This window comes from Mus caroli, chromosome 1 (assembly GCF_900094665.2).
Source record: "Mus caroli chromosome 1, CAROLI_EIJ_v1.1, whole genome shotgun sequence".
NCBI lineage: Eukaryota > Metazoa > Chordata > Mammalia > Rodentia > Muridae > Mus > Mus caroli.
In genome coordinates this window covers 23,918,595-23,939,944 of record NC_034570.1, presented here as the reverse complement: position 1 = coordinate 23,939,944, position 21,350 = coordinate 23,918,595, and the positions used below count along the sequence as shown (strand labels likewise).

The 21,350-nt window shown below is 36.0% G+C and overlaps 1 pseudogene; it reads right to left on the bottom strand.

Moving 5' to 3' along the window:
- Positions 1–11,610: 11,610 nt before the first annotated feature.
- LOC110294112 lies at positions 11,611–12,608 on the bottom strand (annotated as a pseudogene).
- Between the last annotated feature and the right edge of the window lie 8,742 nt (positions 12,609–21,350).

Below are 21,350 nucleotides of genomic sequence, written 5' to 3'. Positions count from 1 at the left end.
TATAGAGTCTTACAGAGACAGAAGATATATGGATTTGCACTAGGTCCTGTGCATATATGCTGTACTTGCATAGTTTTTGTGGGACTCCTAACAATGGGAGTCGGGGCATCTCTTACTCTTTTGCCTGCTCTTTGACCTTTTTGACCTCCTGCAGGGTTTCCTCACCCAGGCATGATATGAGAATTTATGTCTAGATTTGTTGCGACTCTTTGTGCCAGGGAGGTTGCTATCATTGGGAAGCATGCTGTTTTCTGAAAGAACATGGAGAAGGGGTGGATCTTGGTGAAAGAGGGAGTGGACAGCAGAGCTAGGGCAAATGGATAATTCAGTTTCAGTACATTATATGAGAGAATAAATCAAAAGAAAATGGACTTTTCTCTTATATAATACATCCCAATACCTGGTAAGTTTCCCCTCTCTCCATTCCTCTTATCAACCTGCCCACTTCCCCTTCCTCTAAAATTCATTCCCTGGCCATTTATCTATTTACAAAACAGCAGGCCACCAAGAGAGGACAGGTCATTTTAACTTTTCTTTATTTACATTTCAAATGTTATCCCCTTACACAGTTTCCCCTGAAACCCCCTACCCATGCCCCATCTCTCTTCTTCTATGAGGGTGTTTCTACTCCTGCCTCCCCTCCCTGGCATTTCCCTACACTGGGGCATCAAGCCTCCACAGGATCAAGGGCTTCTTCTCCCATTGATGCACAACAAGGCCATCTTGTGCTACATATGCAGCTGGAGCCATGGGTCTCTCTGTGTGTACTCTTTGGTTGGTGGTTTAGTCCCTGGGATCTCCGGGGGGGTCTGGTTGTGAAATTGTTCTTCCTATGGGGTTGCAAACTCCTTCAGCTCCTTCAGACCTTTCTCTAACTGTAGACTATTTATTATATCTTTCAAAGAAAAAGAGTATACGGCATATAGAGTTCTACATTCTGACCATTTAGGAAGTTTTCATTTTATCTTTCCAATATCTTAATTTTCAATTTTATTACTTGAGTATGTAAAATATTTTAAAATAAATGAGAAAGTTTAATGTTTTTTGCTCAGAGCCATGAAAAAATACCTACAGTTCGAGCATTTTAATTGCTGGGACTGGACAAACAAATTTAATGATAGCCTATTCTACATAGAAAATCCTTTTCTCATTAGTTGGCAATGAAGCAATATATGTATATTTTATGATATTAAGATTCAAGTATCAATTTATATAGATGAGAGAGGTAACATACTATAAGTTGATATACTTTGAAAATAATGTTAAATCTAAGAAAATTTGAAATTAACAATTCCCATAATTTTATATATTTGATTTTTAATTTACAAAATAAAGACAAACTCATAATATTGAAAACAAATAAAAAATTAGACTATTATGAAAACACTACTTAACATATAATTTGACCCATGTCAACATTAATTATAAATAATATTGCTTAATATGATGCCTATGAAGCATGAGCATCTGCATTCATATTCTCACAGCCCATGTTGAAAGTTGAATATAGGGCATATATGAAACTCCAGCATGAGTCTCTAACTCAGTGCAGGCTAGGTGACTGTGCTTAGTAGAAACAATCATATTCCTGAGGGTGGCTTGCAAGTGTAGTCAAAATGAAGTATTTATCTGAAAATTTAAAGTAGAAAGCCAATGAAAGGACAACCAGTATTAACTTACATACAAACATATGTATGTGCACACATGCATACATACATAAACATGAACATATACAGTACACACAAGGTGGCCAGCAATAGAGGCAGACACCTTACATCAACCTCTGGTCTCCAAAAAAATATGATTACACATGAACATATATAGTTAAACCACATGCACATACATAGACACCTTATAACCTTATAATCAAGTTAACTAATAATTCCCAGTCTGTTTATAGTGAATAAATATATTATTTGGGATATGATAAAGTGGGCTTCAGAATTCTTATATTTAAGACAAATATAGCAACAACAATAAAAAGTATTCAGATAAATATTAATATTACATTTTTATTATATCAGTAGCACAACTTATTCTAAAAGATCTCTAAGATATTGCCTGAAAGTTTTTAATGAGAGCTAGAATATTGGTCCAGAAACCAAGGTCAGGAACTTTTTAATAATACAGTAGGATCCTTAACTTTGAATATTCACCAGTGCAGGGAGAAGAAACCTTTGTTTTACAGGATTGCTGAGTTGGAAGGAACCTATTAGGTCATCTTTTATGCATTCTTCTGCCCAAACAGGATCGGTCATTGCCTTTCAGAGTGATCCGTATGCATTACAAAATAAGTGTCTCTTTTACCAGCTGAAATTCACAATCCTAGGAAAGTTCAGAATATTTTAGAATAAATTTAAAATATAAGACTCAAATTACAGTTACATGTAACTGTATGGTACAGTTACAATAACTTATTTGCCAGTGGTAGTTATCATCTATAGGGCTTATTGCCTTTGTATGCTAATTTATGCCTAGTTCTGGAATCATATTTAGTATGATTTTATTTAGGCCCAGAACATTCAGCCTCTTTAGCTTACTGCAGAACAAGTTCATCCTTTCTAGTTCTTTCTGAACTTGTGCTGACTGGTCAACGCAGCTCTTCTGACTCAAAACTCCTCTCCATGCTACCTGATTCCATCTGGCTTCTCTTGAATTCTCCTGAATTTCTCTGGCTGGCCTCATACTCATGTTAGCAATCTGTTCTAATCTTCTGGCTCCTCCTCTGGCTCCTTCTATCTTCACCGGTGTCTAGTTGTTCTCTCTGCAACCCGTCTCTGTACAACTGACCCAGTAAAACTGCCTCCTCTCTCTGCACTGCTGTTATAGTAGTTTCCCTTTTCTCTATTCTCCTGAAAGTTGTGTGTAGGGGAAGGTACTGATTCCCTAATTGGTTCTTGATTGTGACAATAAAGGAAGCAGAAGACAACTGCTAGGCAAATGGAAAACGTTGGGACTTCGAGGTTACAGGAGGAATAGAAGGGGACTAGAGAAAGGGCATTAGGAGCAGGCATGGAACCAGAGGACACAACCACCATGTAAGATATCAGGAGACTAAACACTGAGGCTTCTGCCACCTGCAAATAGCTGGAATAGACTAGCTGATAGGGCAGGAAATTCTTTGTCCATCCATTGAGTTAACTGGATAATTTTTAAATATTAAAACTGTCTAATGTTTTCCATCCTCAGAACAAAAGTAGGCAGAGAAAAGGTGCAGCTGTGGTGATTGATAGAGTCTTGGTAAAGCTAGCTGTGAGGGCTTAGAGGAGAGCACTAGGGATCCTTAGAAAAAGTGCCAGCTGGCAATTGGTGGAGCTGAGTGAGACTGATTTCAGAACCGAAATCTCAAGAACGAGCAAGTGTGTTTATAAAATTACACACAACAGTTGGGCATATCCTATTCTGACAAACTTTTCTCTGATCCAACACTTTCTCTGCTACACATGAGTTTCTAACATCGGCTCTTCTACAAACTAACTTTACTCTTCTTGTTTGGAATTGAAGGTGTGCACTATGGGAATGTGGTAGTCCAGCCAGATGGATCAAAGGTGTGCAATAGGGCTGATCCATACCACTACTAGAAAAAGATTTCCAAGTAAATAATATAATCTCAGGTTTTACAGTGTGACCAGATATAGTGCAACAAACATACCAGTGCTTAACAACATAAACATGGTGGTAGTGAATAGGCTAGACAAATCATACTTTTGCATTATAAATTACGTTTATATAGTTTCATACATGATCATGTGTTGCCTAAATCTTCTGTACTGCCTGGCAGCCCCATTGGGGGCAGTGGGTGAGAAAGCACAGAATCAAAGGCTCAAACTCCTGCAGGAGGTGAGAATGTGGCAGCAAGCTCACATATTAATTATAAATGATCTCCCTTTATAGCCTACACCTGGGGAAGCAGCCACAGCCTTGCCAGTTAGGCCTGCTATTCCTCTTACAATTATGGGCAGTAGAAATTTTTCCATAAAAGGCAGTAGAAAATTCATTTTCCTTGAGAGAGTAATATTACATGTGTATGGTTGCCTGTATGGTACTCTCATAGAAATAAACAGATACATCTAGAAACATCATTGCTCAGTAAAATAGTAGATTATGGTAATAACAGCAATCCACTGCCATATATTTATTATAGGTGCAAACTTAGTTTAGCTGTCCCCCTATTTCCACTCCTCCCATTCTCTTTCTGTTACTGGGCTTAGCTATTCTCGGGTTTCTCTACCTAAATGCAATCTTCACATGCACATGAAGAGAATTTTAAACATTACATCGAATCTGAGGCCTGTTAATTGAAAAGCTCCTACATGGAGTGCAGTGCCTCAAAATGGTTACAGATTAACAACACAGAATTGAATGCAAGCCCCACTCACTGTTTACATCCTGTGATTTGCAGACATGTCCTCTTCACTGTTTTATTTTACTGTAACATTCTCTGGCACAAGACCAAATAAAACAATATTTTTAGTAACATTTCCTTCCAGATTTGTAGACTCCACTAAATTTTATTTTAATGTTGGAGGGTTTTAAATTACACTCATAATTCTCTTTATAAAAAAAAAAAAAACTCTTGTTGTTGCCAAACCTTCTAAAGAAGAAAATGGGCCTCTTGGCCATTATGAATTACAATACAGGCCTATTGAAGAGGGCACAATCTTGTCTCAATTGTATTTATACTTCTTAAACAGTTTGTTATTTGCTTTGTTTTCTTATACTTGTTTTGAAATCTGTAATGTTTTTCTTTTTTGAGGACAATAGGATTTTTCTTTCTTTATAAAGAATTTTTCAAAATTTGACTTTCTTCAGAAATTTTTCCACTTATTTTCCTGAGATTTTAGACAATAAAATTGATATCTGCATTTTAGTCCCACTTAGAGTACAATATCAATCTTAGGAGCACCTAAACACTATATTTATTTATTTGTTTATTTCAGTCCCAAGGAACGCCTTAATCTGTCCCTGGTGTTCATTGACTTTTTCAGCTCACAGACAGTTAAATAACTGGTCAGAATTTAAACTGTCGTTCCAAATAAGTGATACCATCCTTACAATGTGAGTCTTAAATATATTTGTAACTGTACTTCTTCTATAATACTGATTATGCAACAACAGTTGCTAATAAAAACCTTATCAGAAATGGATAGTTTAGCTTGAGCAAGCAAAAATGTTTTTCTTCAAAAATTACCAGAATTTAGATGTGGTGGTACATGCCTATAATCTCAGCCTTTAGGGTCAAAGTTTACCAGAATCCAGGTGTGGTGGTACATGCCTATAATCTCAGCCTTTAGGGATGCTAAAGCTGAAGGACATTGATTTTAAGGTCAGGCAAACCTGTATTGTGAGTCACTAATAAAATCAAAATAAGTAAACCAAGTAAGTAAACAAACATAACACATTTTAATAATAAAGATATTATATTTACATAAAATTTTATAAAAGAGATTTATTTAAATAAATAAATACAATATATTCACTCCTCAAATCTGTGATTTTAAAAAATATTTAGGTAGCATTATATGTAGATTAGGATATTTTTGGTGTAGATTCTATTAAAGCATTTATTGAGAGTTGTGTCGTTCTAATTTTGAGCAAGTAAGAGTAGTTTGTAAATAAGGATATGCTTAAAATAAATAAAAATAGCTCCAAAAATCCAAAAGTCCAAGCTATGGGATATACTCAAGTTCCATTTGATATTTACAGTGGATTACATTAACCTTCAAGTAACAAATTGATTTGTAATTTATTTTCTAAAGAAAGCTATGGAGATTAAAAATAGTTACATGATAAATTAATAATGTAATTATTAACAATTTAGTACCCTGAGTTAGCAGGGTCCTACAGTGATCAGAGGACATATAGTTTAATACATCTCATTGTCAATGACATGCTCGCTTTGTTTAAAGGCAAATGAAATTTCTAAACTGACAGGAGCCAAGATAATTTTTATGACACATATTATTCCTACATAATTTTATCTCTCTTCATTTTTTTCCTTAAAGAAAAAACTTTTCATTTTCTAAATTGTATTGTTATGATACTATAATGTGTTTGACTTCTGTAGAGTTTATTTTAAGGAGGTTTTTATAGAACCAATTTAGTTGACTCTCTACTACTTTGAGAAAACAAATTTATAAAGGGTCATATGTAGCCCATTATAGACAGAGATCAGGACAGGAACGCTGGCAGGAAACTCAAGGCATGGACTGAAACAAAAGTTCATGCATGAACTTCGTTTCTTACTACTTACTACTTGCTCCTCATGACTTGCTCAGTTTCCCTTCTTATATAGCCCAGACCATGTGTCCAGCAGTAGTATAATCCACAGTAGACCAGGGCCTCTCACATCAACCATTATTAAAGAAACCATTCAACAGACTTTCCTACAGGCAAAAGGAGAGAGGCTGAGTTTCCTCTTCCAAATTAGCTCTAGTTTGTATCAAACTGACAAAAAATAAAATAAATCAGGACAAGACTTTATACATTTTAAATTCTTACTACCTTGTAGCTATATACATAAATCTTTTACTACTTCTGTATTCAGTATAACCTATGGTTATGAGAAAATATTGCTGCATATAGAAGCCAAGACATGCGTAATCCCACACCAACACTCAAATACGTATACCAAATAAATATAATACTGTCTTAAAGTTTTTAAGTAAAATAAAGATGTCTAGTTAGTATTTAGTGTTCACTGTAGATTGCTTCAATTTCAATTAATCAATATCCTGGGACTATGTTTTCCAAAGAGATACAAGAAAGATCAAAATGAAAAATTTAAATGATAATTATCTTTAGTAAATATTCACACATACACATACAAGTACATCAACAAATGAAAGTAATGATAATTATTTCTATATTTAAAATAAATATAATTTGCTCATGGCAAGTTTATGTTTCTTTATTTCAATTTTCTCAGTAATAGTGCTTTTTCAAATGATACCAAAATGCATTGGTGGCTTATTAAAACAAGTAAAACTTGTAGAATCTTTGACCTTAGTATTTGCCTACATTATTCAAGTTTTCGATTGTTATGCCTCTCACTTTGTATCAAACTTAAAATTTGAAATTTCTAAAAGTATTGATATGTTTATGTGTTTTGAAATATTTTCATGAGTTTATCTTTCACTGTACATATGTGTTAAATCTTGTAATTTAAGTATTATAATTCTTTTAAGTGTTCAACGATAGTCCAGATAAATTATTCAGTCACAATTGTTATGCACTTGGCATATGTAAATTTAAGTTAGAATATTTATTATTTCAAAATATTCACAAATAACTGTAGTAAAGTGGAAACACCATTTATCAAAAAATATTATTCAGACAGTAAATATAGGACTAAAGACAAAATGCTTTTACTTCTCTAGTATTAGTATTATTCTTAAGATTTTAAATTGAGACTAGCATGTACTTAAATAGCTTATAACACAAATAAAATAACTATCTCCAGCTCTCTGCAAACATTAAGTCCTTGGTTCTCCATTATTGCCTGTTGGTCTCAACACTCTTCATTATGCCTCATGATAAGTTCCATAGCTATAATCCACAGCAACTCTATTATTAGATTTACTATACCTATTCCTTTTGTTTATTGAAGAAATTAATTTTTTCTTGCTTGGAAAGCACCATAATGCCTAAAAAATAATTTAAAACTTCAAAGAATATTAAAGTGTTTATAACTTAGATCTATACACTTTCTAAGTTTTATTTTTTTTTATTTTTTATTTTGTTTTTTTTTTTTAACATGTGCATGGGTCCTCTTCTTCCTTATTATGTGTACACTCATATGTGTGTTCACACATGTATATGTGTGTGTAAGTTCATTTGCATGCATACTAGTGCCATCACTTATTGACATAAGAAATAAAGCAGAAACCTTACTGTATAGTGACTCTCAAGACATCTCAGAGGGAATAAATATTATTCAATAAATAATGATTATTAATTAGTGATCATGAAAGAATATTTGATTTGTTTTCCTTCTTTCCCAGATTGAGTTGTTCAAAAGGAATAGGCACATATAAGATTAAATAAAATCACCTAATATCAAATCTTACAGGAAATCAGGCAAGGCATCAAATCTCTGCTTAGCTGAGAGAATCTGCTTAGCTGATTTTGTATTATGATCTTTTCTTATAGCTATTATGGTTCAAATATGGCATGTCCTCCACTGACTCCTGTTTTGAGTATTTGTTCCTAGATTGTAAAAGCAAGAGCTAAAAATAACTCTCTTTCCCTACATTGTTTCTACCATCCACTAAAGTCAGTGCAATGCAAACCTGACAGATCAGCTGGTCCCTCAACTGATTCAGAATGGCCCATGCTTGCTTGGGATCTCAGGGCAATACACTGACTGTAAGGGCATGTTGTTTTGCTATACAGCATTCCTTGGCTGGATCAATTTTAAAATTGAAAAAAAGTGGGCTTGTGAATATAACAATAGATGCTAGGAATTGTGTCTTTAATTTCAAAGAGTTGTTTTAAAATTACACTCCCAGTATCACTTTACCTGCCTCAAAAAAATTAAAATCCTGTTCTATGTCTTTGAAGTCTTAAAATGAATTATGAATTATTTAAGACATTAAAATGCTGAAGAAAATATTTTACTGATCTTGTTTTAGTTTCTAGAATTTGAAATATCCAAACAGTGTGTGAAAGTCACTGAAGAGGTTACACAGAAAATATAAAGATTTAAGCATGTAGTCATCTTCCAAATACACATACACACATAAATATTCTTCTAATACAGCTGAAATAAAGAGAAAAATGCAATAAGAAATAAAATATTGAATCAAGTGTGCCATATAATTAATTCCCTGGAATCTAGCTTATTGAATGGTGGAGGGGGGCTGAACTCAGAAATATAAATAGAAAACTACAGTTCTCCAGAATTTGCTTCAATTATACATTATTAAATTTCTATTGCAAAACCCAAAGAATAACCAGCGGCATTCTATGCAATTGCAATAGAAAGAAAAACCTTATTACGCTAACTCTGACACATTCACATATCAAAATGTCTGATTAATTCACACAAAACAAGTGGAATATCAAATCTGCTGTGTCTTGGATCAGAAATGTCTCTGAAAAGCCATTGAATTGAAGGCTTTGTTCCCAATCACAATACAGCTAGGTCACGTCTGTGTGTGAGTATGTGCATACTGTGAGTCCAAGCACCTGTAGACTTGCAGAATTCAGAAGAGCTTGCTTGTATTCCTTAGAGCTGGAGATATTGGTGGTACTCAGCTACCGGATATGAGCAGTGGAATCCATAGTTTAGTCTTCTTAAAGGAGTTGTATATCTGTATTTTAATACCCCAGTCTGTACTCTTACAAGTTCTTTCACAGAAACTGAATGGAGCCTTCACTTCCTCAGTAAACAAAAGTCTTCGGTTCATTTACATTTTCAAACTCCTTGAAAAAATATACCAAGGCATATTTATAATATATCTTAGCAGCACTCAAACCATATAGGGCCGTGAGTCATCCCAGAACAGCAGAGAATTCATGAATTCTTGAACCTTACAAAGCACTTGACTAACAACAGAAAGCAGAGAACTCCAAACTCTACAAGTCTTTCTGATATGACTATTCTCTCAAAATTGACCTCAGCAGAAGAAAACTCGGTCCACATCTTTCAGGAAAAAAAAAATGCTAAAGCTTTCTTTCAGCCTACGAATTTCTTTCAAATAATCCCCCTTGTCCACAAATGCTAGGACTTTCTCATGGCTTAGGAGGTAAGAACTGCAAGAGAGTTTTCCATTTGAAAGAAAATCTTCATGAATGATTTTGCAGCATGTGTTAAAACAATGCTCCGTTTCTTTTCTATTCTTTCCTATAAAGTGGGTGCCATCATTATCTTGTTATACCTTGATTGAGTTTGTTATATTTAAATATCCTGAGTGCAGCAAACTCAAAAGCAATGACTCTAATTATTGAAGAATAAAAAGAAGCTAAAATTAAAAACAACCTACATCATCTTTTACTAATAATGACATCCTTCTTCAAAATCATGGATCTGAAAATAATGTGGCAGTTCCTTGGCAAGATCAGACTAAATCTACCAAGGGATCCACCTACACAATGTTCGAGAATATACTCGGAGGACTTTGTATACTAGCCCAGACACTTGTTCATGCATGCTGCTTTCTGTGCTTAGGGGTCTTCAACATGTACCTCTTCAGTTCCTAGTATTTTATGTGTGTTCCTAGTATTTTATTGTGTGTTTTATGTGTGTGTATCGATAGCCTTGTAGTGAACTTCTACTGAGTCATTTTCCAGGTTGACTTTGACTTTATTTTAATCTTTCTTTTTCCTTTAAATATGGTTTCTCCCTAAATCTTATTGAAAAAACCTAACCTCTTCTGTTGAAATTATCTTCTGTTGCATTGTGTACATGGGGAGACTCATGGGATACAGTAATTTTTAGTACAAAAATGAGCTTATTGAGCATGAAGTAACTATGTTTATTATGTGGCCATTGTTCATAACATTTGAAACTTAGTCAAGGAATATTGAATTGAATTTAAAAATTGACTTCAGGATGAACAAACATACTTGAAATATCATTAAAAAACAGAAAAAAACACAATATAAAGACTGTCATATAATAAATGAATCAACATTGGTGACTTATGTACAGTGTACAAATTCTATTTCATGCACAGAACTACCTACAATATATGTGTTGGAATAGTAATAAGCCTTATAAGAGCATTTGCCTTTTGTTCTGAGAGCAGACTTGTCTGCTATGAAGATGATAAAGGAAGTTATTTTCTTTTCACTCTTGGGAAAAGCTTGTACAGATTTCTTAGCTGCTCCTTTGTGGTACAGGAGTTTCAGTGTTGATGTTCTCTTAGAGGTGACATAAGTCTGAGATTAGGTCTGCAGCCATCTGGGCCTCTCCTCCTTGCCCCAGTGGATTTGAGGATATCACATTAAAATTTCGGTTGACAAACTTGAACAGCTAAGGAAGACTTTATTTTATGCTATTGCAACCAGAGAAAGACAACAGGAAGACATAGATACAGAGAAGGGAAGAAGTTCAAAATGTTAGGGTGGCCTGGACAGGAGTCAGCTGGTGTTAATTGAAACTTCAAAGTGATAAAGCTTTTATAATTGGATGTATATATATATAATGCATAACCTGTAATAAAAGGGAATTTAGATGCACAGAATAAAAAGAAACTGTCTAGAGTTGGTCAACATTTGGAAAGTTTTGGTTAGCTGTAAAATAAGAGAGAGAACTGAGATTCATTCATGTTCCTTGTGTTTTTATTAACAACGTTCTTGTCTCTGGCTAATTATGTCTCATAACTTCTGCCATCCTGAAACAACAATTTTTAATACCTGACCTTTTCTCTTTTTTTAGACATTTTTTGGGGTGTGTGTGGAGTGAACTTTATTGTTGTCATTCAAGGGAGGAGAGAGAGTGGGAATAGGCCCCTCCTGTTATTATAGGGATCTGGGATGGAAATTGTGAGGGAGATGCTCAATGTTGGGGGCCGAGTTGGGACAAGGACTTCTCAGCAATGGAGGGCCTCATTCTTGCTCTCCGTGTCCTTGTTGGGGTGGGTGGTCCAGGGTTTCTTCTTCCTTGGAAGCCATGTAGGCCATGAGGTCCGCCACCCTGTTGCTGTAGCCATATTCTTTATTATAACAGGATATGAGCTTTACAACGTTGTCACTGAGAGCAATGCCAGCCCCAGCATCAAAAGAGGAGGAGTGGCCATTGCTGTTGAAGTCGTAGGATACAACCTAGTCCTCAGTGTAGCCCAGGAAGCCCTTTAGTGAACCCTCAGATGCCTGCTTTACCACCTTCTTGATGTCATCATACTTGGCAGGTTTCTCAAGGTGGCTTGTCATTTCACAATGGATACATTGGAGTTAGGAATAATGAAGGCCATGCCAGTGAGCTTCCTATTCAGCACTTGGATGACCTTGCCCACAGCCTTGGCAACACCAGTAGATGCACGGATGATTTTCTGGGCAGCCCCATGGCCATCACACCACCGTTTTCCAGAGGGACCACACACAGTCTTTTGAATGGTAGTGATAACATCGATCGTGGCCATGAGCCCTTCCACTGTGCCAAAGCTGTTGTGGATGAACTTGGTCAGGGGGAGTCTAAGCAATTGGTAGTACAGGATGCATTGCTGACAATCTTCAGTGAATTGTCATATTTCTCATGGTTCACATGTATTACAAACATGGGGACATTGGCAGAAGGGGTAGAGTTGATGACCCTTTTGGCCCCATCCTTCAAGTGGGCCCCGGACTTCTTCATGGTGGTGAAGATGCCAATAGACTCCATAACATACTCAGCACCTGACTCATCCCACTTGATATTAGCAGGATCTAGCTCCTGGAAGATAGTGATGGGTTTCCCAATGATAACAAGCTTCCCATTCTCAGCTTTGACTGTGCTGTTGAATTTGTCATGGGTAGAGTCACAAGAACAGTTAGACCATGTAGTTGAGGTCAATGAAGGGGTCGTTTGTGGCATCAATTTCCACATTTCCAAGTACAGAGTAGAAGGCAGCCCTGGTCACTAGACGCCCAATATGGCCAAATCCAATCACACTGACCTTCACCATCTGTCTACTGGACAAGGCTGGCACCACACAAGATGATGCGACTGTCTCTGGAACAGGGAGGAACAGAGCTAGACATGTTTTTATTAAGCCATGGTGTACATGTACATAGCAATTTTTCCAGACTCTGTCCCCAAAGCTTTAATTATAGACATTGCCACTGAATCTTGCAAAAAATATTAAAATATAAGAATATTAAATGAATGCATTGTGCCCTATTGTTTATAATTCACCTACCAAGTAGCATGGAAATTGTGGCCATAAAGCAAAATATGAGTTAATCTTTTATCTTCTCGTTATAGATCTTTAAAAGGAAATCTTAGAGTTTAGTTCATTTAAATTCATTTTTATTAAATGATGACAATATATGCAGAATATAAATTAAATCAATATTTGGCTTCAAAATTATTTGTGTATTAAATTAGATTGAAATATCTGATTATGTCATAGAAGATAAAGGGATATGAACCCAACACAGGACTCAGGGGCATTAGAGACCTCACATGACAAGTAACAGCCTAGAAGCAACAATTATTTATTTTACATCTGTAATAAAGAGATATTTCATCTGGAATAAAGTGATATTTCATGTTTGGTGTAGCCATAGAAATAACTCCAGATTGTTTTTGTTTTTTTTTTTTAATTCAGGAAGTACATTATACTTTTGTTAGACACCTAATATTTTATGTTCTTTTCTACCCATAGTATGAGGAAAAGAATCACTATAATATCTGGTATGTTCAATATTATCAAGTAATTCATTTCAAATTTATTTTCTGAGATTAAAGTTTGTACCTATCACCCCCAGAGCTCCCTGGAACTAAATTGCCAATCAAAGACAACACACGGAGGGACTCGTGGCCTAAGCTGCATATGCACTTTGTGGTGTGAAGGTTCTAGGCCCCAGTATAGGGGAATGACAGGGCCAGAAAGAGGGAGTGGGTGGGATGGGGAGCAGGAAGAGGGGGAGGAGGATAGGGGATTTTCAGAGGGAAAACTTGGAAAGGGGTTAACATTTGAAATGTAAATAAAGGAAATGTCTAATTTTAAAAATAAAAAATAAAAATAGAGATTTCATATTTATTTTTTATAATATAAATGAAGTAGGGGGCTGGGGATGTGGTTAAACTATAAGAACATTGACTTTCATTGCAGAGATCAGGACTCAACCAAGCAACCACATGACAATGTACTACCATCTGTAATTCCAGTTGCAGATCTATCAATCTCTTCTTGATTTCACAGTGCACAGGCACACAGTGTAAGCACATAAATGCAGGTAAAACATCCATGCACATAAAACATAAACACTAAATTAATTGATAAAATAGAACTTGATTTCAATAAATATTATTAATTGCTTAAATTTTAGTTCGGTGTTGATTATAATTAGAATACAAAACCAAGAAATTTTAAATGAAGATCTTTGATCTATTTCTTTCAATAATAAATTACCTTATTGATTCAACTTTATTTATTTTGTGTTGAATAACATGATTTGTGCAATTAATAATTTAGGGTTCTAATATGTAATAAACATGAAAACAAATAAAAAAACATTTTCTGTCTGCTCATAACTTTTAGCTGGAGGGGATTCTATCTAAAAATTACTGATTACCCTCTAACATGGCTAGCATTCCACCATCTGGAGACTTTCCTAGGTGTCAGAATGTGTATTCTAGTGCATGGATATTTTAGATCACACCGGGAGAGACACTGTTGCAGAAAGGTAGTAATGCTTTAAGTCTTGAAATAAGAAACTGTTTCCAGTATGTTCACAAATACTTCATGTATGTTTCTAAATTAAACTTCCTTCAGGATCTTCTTTAACCTTGGAAACTGTGTCTTTAGTATTTATTATACTCTTTTCAAATAAAAAAAAAATGTTTCATCTTCATTACACTCCAGCTCTCTACATCCATGTGAACATGTAATTGTATGAGTTGAGACTAAATTTGAGCAAGCCATGTATATTCAGAAAACAATCAAACAGAATCTCCCATGTCCTGCTAATATCGACTGCTGAGTGTTCCCATAAACAAAAACATTGATGACGCTATAAGTTCAGATGAAAACAAAAGATCAAAATCACTTCAAAATAGTAGTAAATATTTTTTAAATTGCTAAATTGAAAATTATTGCTATAGAAATTATGGGAATGTATATTGACAGGCACATGAGAAACATACTCATAAGATAATGTGTGTGTGTGTGTGTGTTTCAGATGGTGGGTGACTTTTTTTTCTAACTAGTTTTAACCAGAATAGATATGTTCCTTCCAGCATTTTGTTTCATTTTGTTTTCAGAAAGATCTCACTATGTGACCAATGCTGACTTGGTCACATATTGACTTTGTTGCTTAGATTAGATATGACCTTGTAATCAGTATGCTTGTTATTATTGGCCAGGTTCTGAAATCACTAGAATGGTCCACTGAAGACTGATGGCAGGTCCTCCAGCTTCCCTGTCTTCATCTGTATCTTAGCATTTCTAAGACTCTGAAATTATTTATCATGGGAATGCTTAATTTCATTTGAAAACTTGATTAGACATGGAATCCAATAAGAGATTTGGTCTGAAATTAATTAAGAAACTGGATCTGAAATCAATTAAAAGAACCGTAATCAATTAAAGCAGACCTATATGAGCTTGTCTCTACTAAAATAATTTATGGATAATTTATGATGGATTGATCAGGTCTATGAAGAAAGAATATACATTGTTAATGTAATTGGCACTTTTGTTTGTCAACCCATATAAAAGGAAGCCTAGGGAAAAAATGTTGCTTTTTGGCTTCTTCAAGTTTTTTGGTGAGTTCATTTACTCTGCTTGTGAGTTTATCTAACTTTACTGTTGCTACTGATGCCATGACTGATCAGACTGCTGCTGTTGCATTTCTTCACTAATATCAGAATCAAGTTTCTTTCCACATCTAATGTGGACTGAAGTCAGTGGCTCTCCAGTTATTAAGGACAAGATAGAAACTGATTCTTGGGATCTCCACAGTGAGAAAGCCAATGTTCAATGACGTGGAGCTAGTCGTGTAAGCTAATCTGAAATACACCTTTAATATATATCCATTTAACAGTTTAGTTACTTTAGAGAACGTTGACTAACAAGCTATGGATATGAAATTATCAAAGCAACAGAGGGTTTTTGTGTTGTACACAAGGTAAAACTTGCTTTGTTCCTGATTTTATAGTACAGAATCAAGAGTTCAGTTGTTCAAGGTGACTCATGCATAGTTAGAAGAATGAAGATTACCCCAATCCTTGCTTTCCCTATCACAATGGAAAACTGAAAAAGTATATTACTAAACCCAATTGCATAATTCATATTTAACATGTTTCTATAACAAAATGTTAGAAGGGCACTATGAAACATAACAATTTATCCTTGTCTATAAATCCAGAACTTTGAGTACAGTGCAGTAACCTTCATGTTGTTAAGAAAGCAATTTGGGTTGTCTAGTGACTCTTAACCTCATATTCTAGATCTTATTTGAGCTTGTTAATTTACACCATATCTATATATCTATATCTATCTCTATCTATCTATCTATCTATCTATCTATCTATCTATCTATCTATCTATCTATATATACACTCACACACACACACACACACACATATATACATATATATATATATGTATATATATATATATAAGAAAAAGACATTTCTGGACAATGGTAGCTGTTTAACTTATAAATATTGTGGATCAGTTCACAGAAAATTTTAATTATACAATAATTATTGATGATCTATTTTATATTTTGTTATAACAGAATTATGATAAATTATATAATTTGGCACATATTCTAAAAGAACATTTTAAGTGTATTAACTGTAAATAGTAATGTAGAATGGGCTTCTAGATGATCTGCTTGTGTTAGTGGAATTCTGTACTCAGGGCTAACTTCCCCATTCCTCATTCCCAAGCAAATACAGTTCTATTTTCTGCTTCTGTGATCTTAGTTTGGATCTCTGATACCTATCATTAGTAATATTATCTTTTTCCTGTGGTTGTCTCTTTCTCTATGTCTTCTAGTTTCATTCCTGATGTAGTATATCACAGAATTTGTTTTCACCTTACTCAAGACACAATTCTATGAATATGTGCATGTACAGTATAATTTTAAATTTCCTCTATCAACGATGTGGTTTGGATTGCTCTGTCAGATAAATCCGTTAAGCCTTACCTTTTCCCTCATGAATGTTCTTATAGCAGGGGTAGGTGTGCATGCCCATACCATCATCTAGCTTTGTCTTGTCGCTATTTGGTGGCTTTTAGCTTATACTGGCACAACACAAACATCCTCATGAAATGCCAGCCTATCAAGCCTCTTGACCTTAGATTGTACAATTGGCAGAAGTGCAGAATAATTCATCCCTGCTCATTTTAGTCAGCTAGAGTGTAATATTTTGTTGTAATAAAACAAAAAGACTAATATCTCCCTCTCAATCCAAAGCCTGCCAATACAACTTATATCTATATCTTTATATAAAGTGTGCATGCATAAATTTCTGTGTATGTACACATTTATGTATACATGTATGCATACCTATATGTTTGCCTTTTGACTATTTTGAATAAGGCTATAGTCAACAAGAAGTACAATTTTCTTTTCATAGTTGCAATTTAAATCTTTTAGATTTTTTTTGTTTGTTGTTATGTTTTTTCAAGACAGGGTTTCTCTGTATAGCCCTGGCTGTCCTGGAACTCACTTTGTACACCAGGCTGGCCTCAAACTCAGAAATCCACCTGCCTCTGCCTCCCGAGTGCTGGGATTAAAGGCATGCGCCACCACGCCCAGCTTAATTCTTTTAGATAAATACTCACAAATGGGATTGTTGTACCATAAAAGCTGTAATTTTGATATTGGGTAAAATTTCTCTACCTTGTTTCTTAAGTCTAATTGCATTCCAGTACATATTACACATAGTGACTAGTTTTAGCAAATGTTTATCAACACTTGTTACTGACCACTTTAAATTATGTTCTCCTTCATTCTGTTTCTCTCTCCTTCCCTGGTTGATTCTTTCCTTCTTTCTCATTCTTCTTTTCTAAGTGTTTGAAAGTGTTATATTCAAGAGGAATATTGTATTTCTCTTCCCATTATACTGATTTAGTACTTTTAATACAATATCAATCATTTGTATCTTTAAAAAAAACCAAATGTTATCCACGTTTTGTGGATTTTAATTAGAGAGTTTGTGAGTTTGCTGTTCATATTCCCCTAAACATCTGGGTACTATTTTTTCCAGCAGATTTAAAGTATAATTTTCTATCTCACATTCCGCCTTTCACATTATTGATAGCTTATTTTGCTGGTAAGATGCATTTTAGTTTGATGTAGTTTCTTTTTTTGTTAGATATTTTCTTTATTTCAAATGTAAATAAAGAAAATATCTTTCCTAGTTTCCCCTCTGAAAATACCCTATCCCATCTCCCCTCTTTCTGCTCTCCAACACACCCACTCCCATATCCTGGCCCTGGCATTCCCCTATACTAGGGTATAGAATCTTCATAGGACCAAGGGCCTCTCTTCCTATTGATGACCAACTAGGCCCTCCTCTGCCACATATGCATCCAGAGACACAAGTCCCACCATGTGTTTTCTTTGATTGGTGGTTTAGTTTCAGGGAGCTCTAGGGGGTTTGGTTAGTTCACATTGTTTTTCCTCCTATGGGGCTGCAAACCCCTTCAGCTCCTTGGGTACTCTATCTCCTTCATTGGTGACCCTGTGCTCCTTCCAATGGATGACTGTGAGCATCCACTTCTGTATTTGCCAGGCACTGGAATATCCTCTCAGGAGACAGCTATATCAGGCTCCTGTCATCAAAATCTTGGCATCTGCAATAGAGTCTGGGTTTGGTGGTTGTTTATGGGATGGATCCCCAGGTACTCAAGATATAACTTATAAAACACATGAAACTCAAAAAGAAGGAAGACCAATGTGTGGATAATTTGATCCTTTTTAGAAGGGGGAGCACAATACCTATGGAAGGAATTACATACATAAAGTTCTGTTGAAGGAATGACCACTGATGTAGTTTCATTTGTCTGACTTTGATTTTGTTTCCTGTGTTTGCTAAGAGGGTCTCTCAGGGAAACACAGTTATTTCTATATATCTGAACAAGAATCGTTCCATTTTATGTATTGGATAAATCATAGCTTTGGAAAAGACATCGATGGTTTAATGAAGTTAGGCAGTCTTACCTCACAAGTCAGATCAGCCTTATGAACCCGGGTAATCTGTAGAGGGATTGAGGTCCTACCCAGGTCACTCTCACAGGTTTATCTATTTGTGTTTGTTTGTTTGTTTGTTTTTGTTTTTTCTTGTGTGTGTGTGTGTGTGTGTGTGTGTTCACAAAATTGAAAGGCTTCGACAAGGCAAAGGATACTGTCAGTAGGACAAATCCACAGATTGGGAAAAGATCTTTACTAAACCTACATCTAATAGAGCGATAATATCCAAACTATACAAAGAAATCAAGACGGTCAACCACAGAAAATCAAATAAAACAATTTAAAAATGGGGTATAGAGTTAATTGGAGAATTCTCAACTGAATTCTCACCTATTTGAATTGTCAAATAGGTGAGAAGCACCTAAAGAATTGTTTAACATCACCATCCCTTAGTCATCAGGGAAATACAAATCCAAAAGACCCTGAGAATCCACCTTACATCAGTTAGAGTGGCTAAGATCAGAAACTCAGGGGACAGCAGATGTTGTTGCAGATGTGGAGAAAAAAGAATGCTCCTCCATTGCTAGTGAGATTGCAAGGTGGTACAACCTCTTTGGAAATCAGTCTGGCAGTTCATCAGAAAATTAGAAATAGTTCTGTCTGAATATCCACCTACATTCCTGGGCATGTACCCAGAAGATGCTCCACTATATCACAAGCACACATGTTCCACTATGTTCATAGAAGTTTTACTTTTAATAGGCAGAAGCTGGGAACAACCCAGATGTCCCTCAACAGAAGAATGGATACAGATAATGTGGTACATTTGCACAATGGAATACTATTCAGCTATTAAAAATGAGGACATCATGAAATTTGCAGGCAAATGGATGGATCTAGAGTATATTGTTCTGAATGAGGTAACTCAGACCAAAAAGGACATACATGGTAAGTACTCACTGAAAAGTAAATATTATCCAAAAAGCTCAGAATATCCATAATACAACTCAAAGATCATAGGAAGCTTAATAAAAACGAAGGCCAGAGTGTGGATGCTTCAATCCCACTTAGAAGGGGGAATAAAATAATCATGGGGTGCAGAGGAGAGAAGGACCTGTGTGGGAAAAGAGAGGGGGAGGGAAAAATGGGGCAGGATCCGGAATGGGGTGGAAGAGAAAGGAGAGAGCACCGGAGGGCCAGGAGAATGAATAGAAATATGCATCAGTGTGGGGTGGGGAGCAGAACAAACCAGTAAAAAGTCCCTGGCACCTGGAATGGGAGAGGCTCCCAGGAACAAATGGGGATGGCATTAGACAAAATACCCAACAACAAGGAGATAGAACCTGAACAGACCAGGTCCAATAAAAATACATGGCCCCCAATTGAGGGATGGGACTATCCACCCATCTCAAAAAATTTAACCCAGAATTGTTCCTGTCTAATGGAAATACAGAATAATGATGAAGCATACTAAAGAAAATGTCATCCAGAGACCACCCTTACCTTGGGATCCATCACAGGCACAGACACCAAACAAAGACATTATTGCTGATGGCAAGATGTACATGCAAACAGGAGCCTGGCATGGCTGTCCTCTGAGAAACTTTTCAAACACTTGACTAAGATTGATGCAGATACTCACATACAAACATAAGAGTGAGCCTGTGGACCCCAATGGAAGAGTTACTGGAAGAACTGAAGGAGCTAAAGGGAATTGAAACCCCCTAGGAAGAACAGTACCACTCAGAGCTTCCAATGCCTAAACCAACAACTAAATATCTGTCTCCTGAGAGTCTCTACCAGAGCCTGACAAGTACAAAGGTGAATGCTTGCAGCCAACCATTGGACTGAGCATGGATTCCCTAATGGAGGAGTGGAGAAGGGTCTAAAGGAGCTGAAGGGGTTTGTAACCCCATAGGAGGAACAACAATATGAACCAACCTGTACCCTCAGAGCTTCCCAAGACTAAACCACCAACCAAAGAGTACACATGGAGTGACCCATGGCTCCAGATGTATATGTAGCAGAGGATAGCCTTGTTACATATCAATGGGAGGAAATGTCCTTGGTCCTGGGAAGGCTCAATGCCCCAGTGTAGGGGAATGCCAGAGGGGGTGCAAGAGGTATGAGGTGGCAGTGGGCTGGTAGGTGAGTGTATGAGGGAGCACACTCTTAGAGGCAAAGAGGAGGTGGGTCATCAGGGAAATGCAAATCAAAACAACCCTGAGATTCCACCTCACAACATTCAAAATGGCTAAGATCAAAAATTCAAGTGACAGCAAATGCTTGCGAAGATGTGGAGAAAGAGGAATACTCCTCCATTGTTGGTGGAATTGCAAGCTTGTACAACCACTCTGGAAATCAGTCTGGCGATTTCTCAGAAAATTGGACATAGTACTACTGGAGGATCCAGCAATACCTCTCCTGGGCATATATTTAGAAGATGTCCCAACCAGTAAGAAGGACACATGCTCCACTATGTTCATAGCAGCCTTATTTATAATAGCCAGAAGCTGGAAAGAACCCAGATGCCCCTCAACAGAGGAATGGAT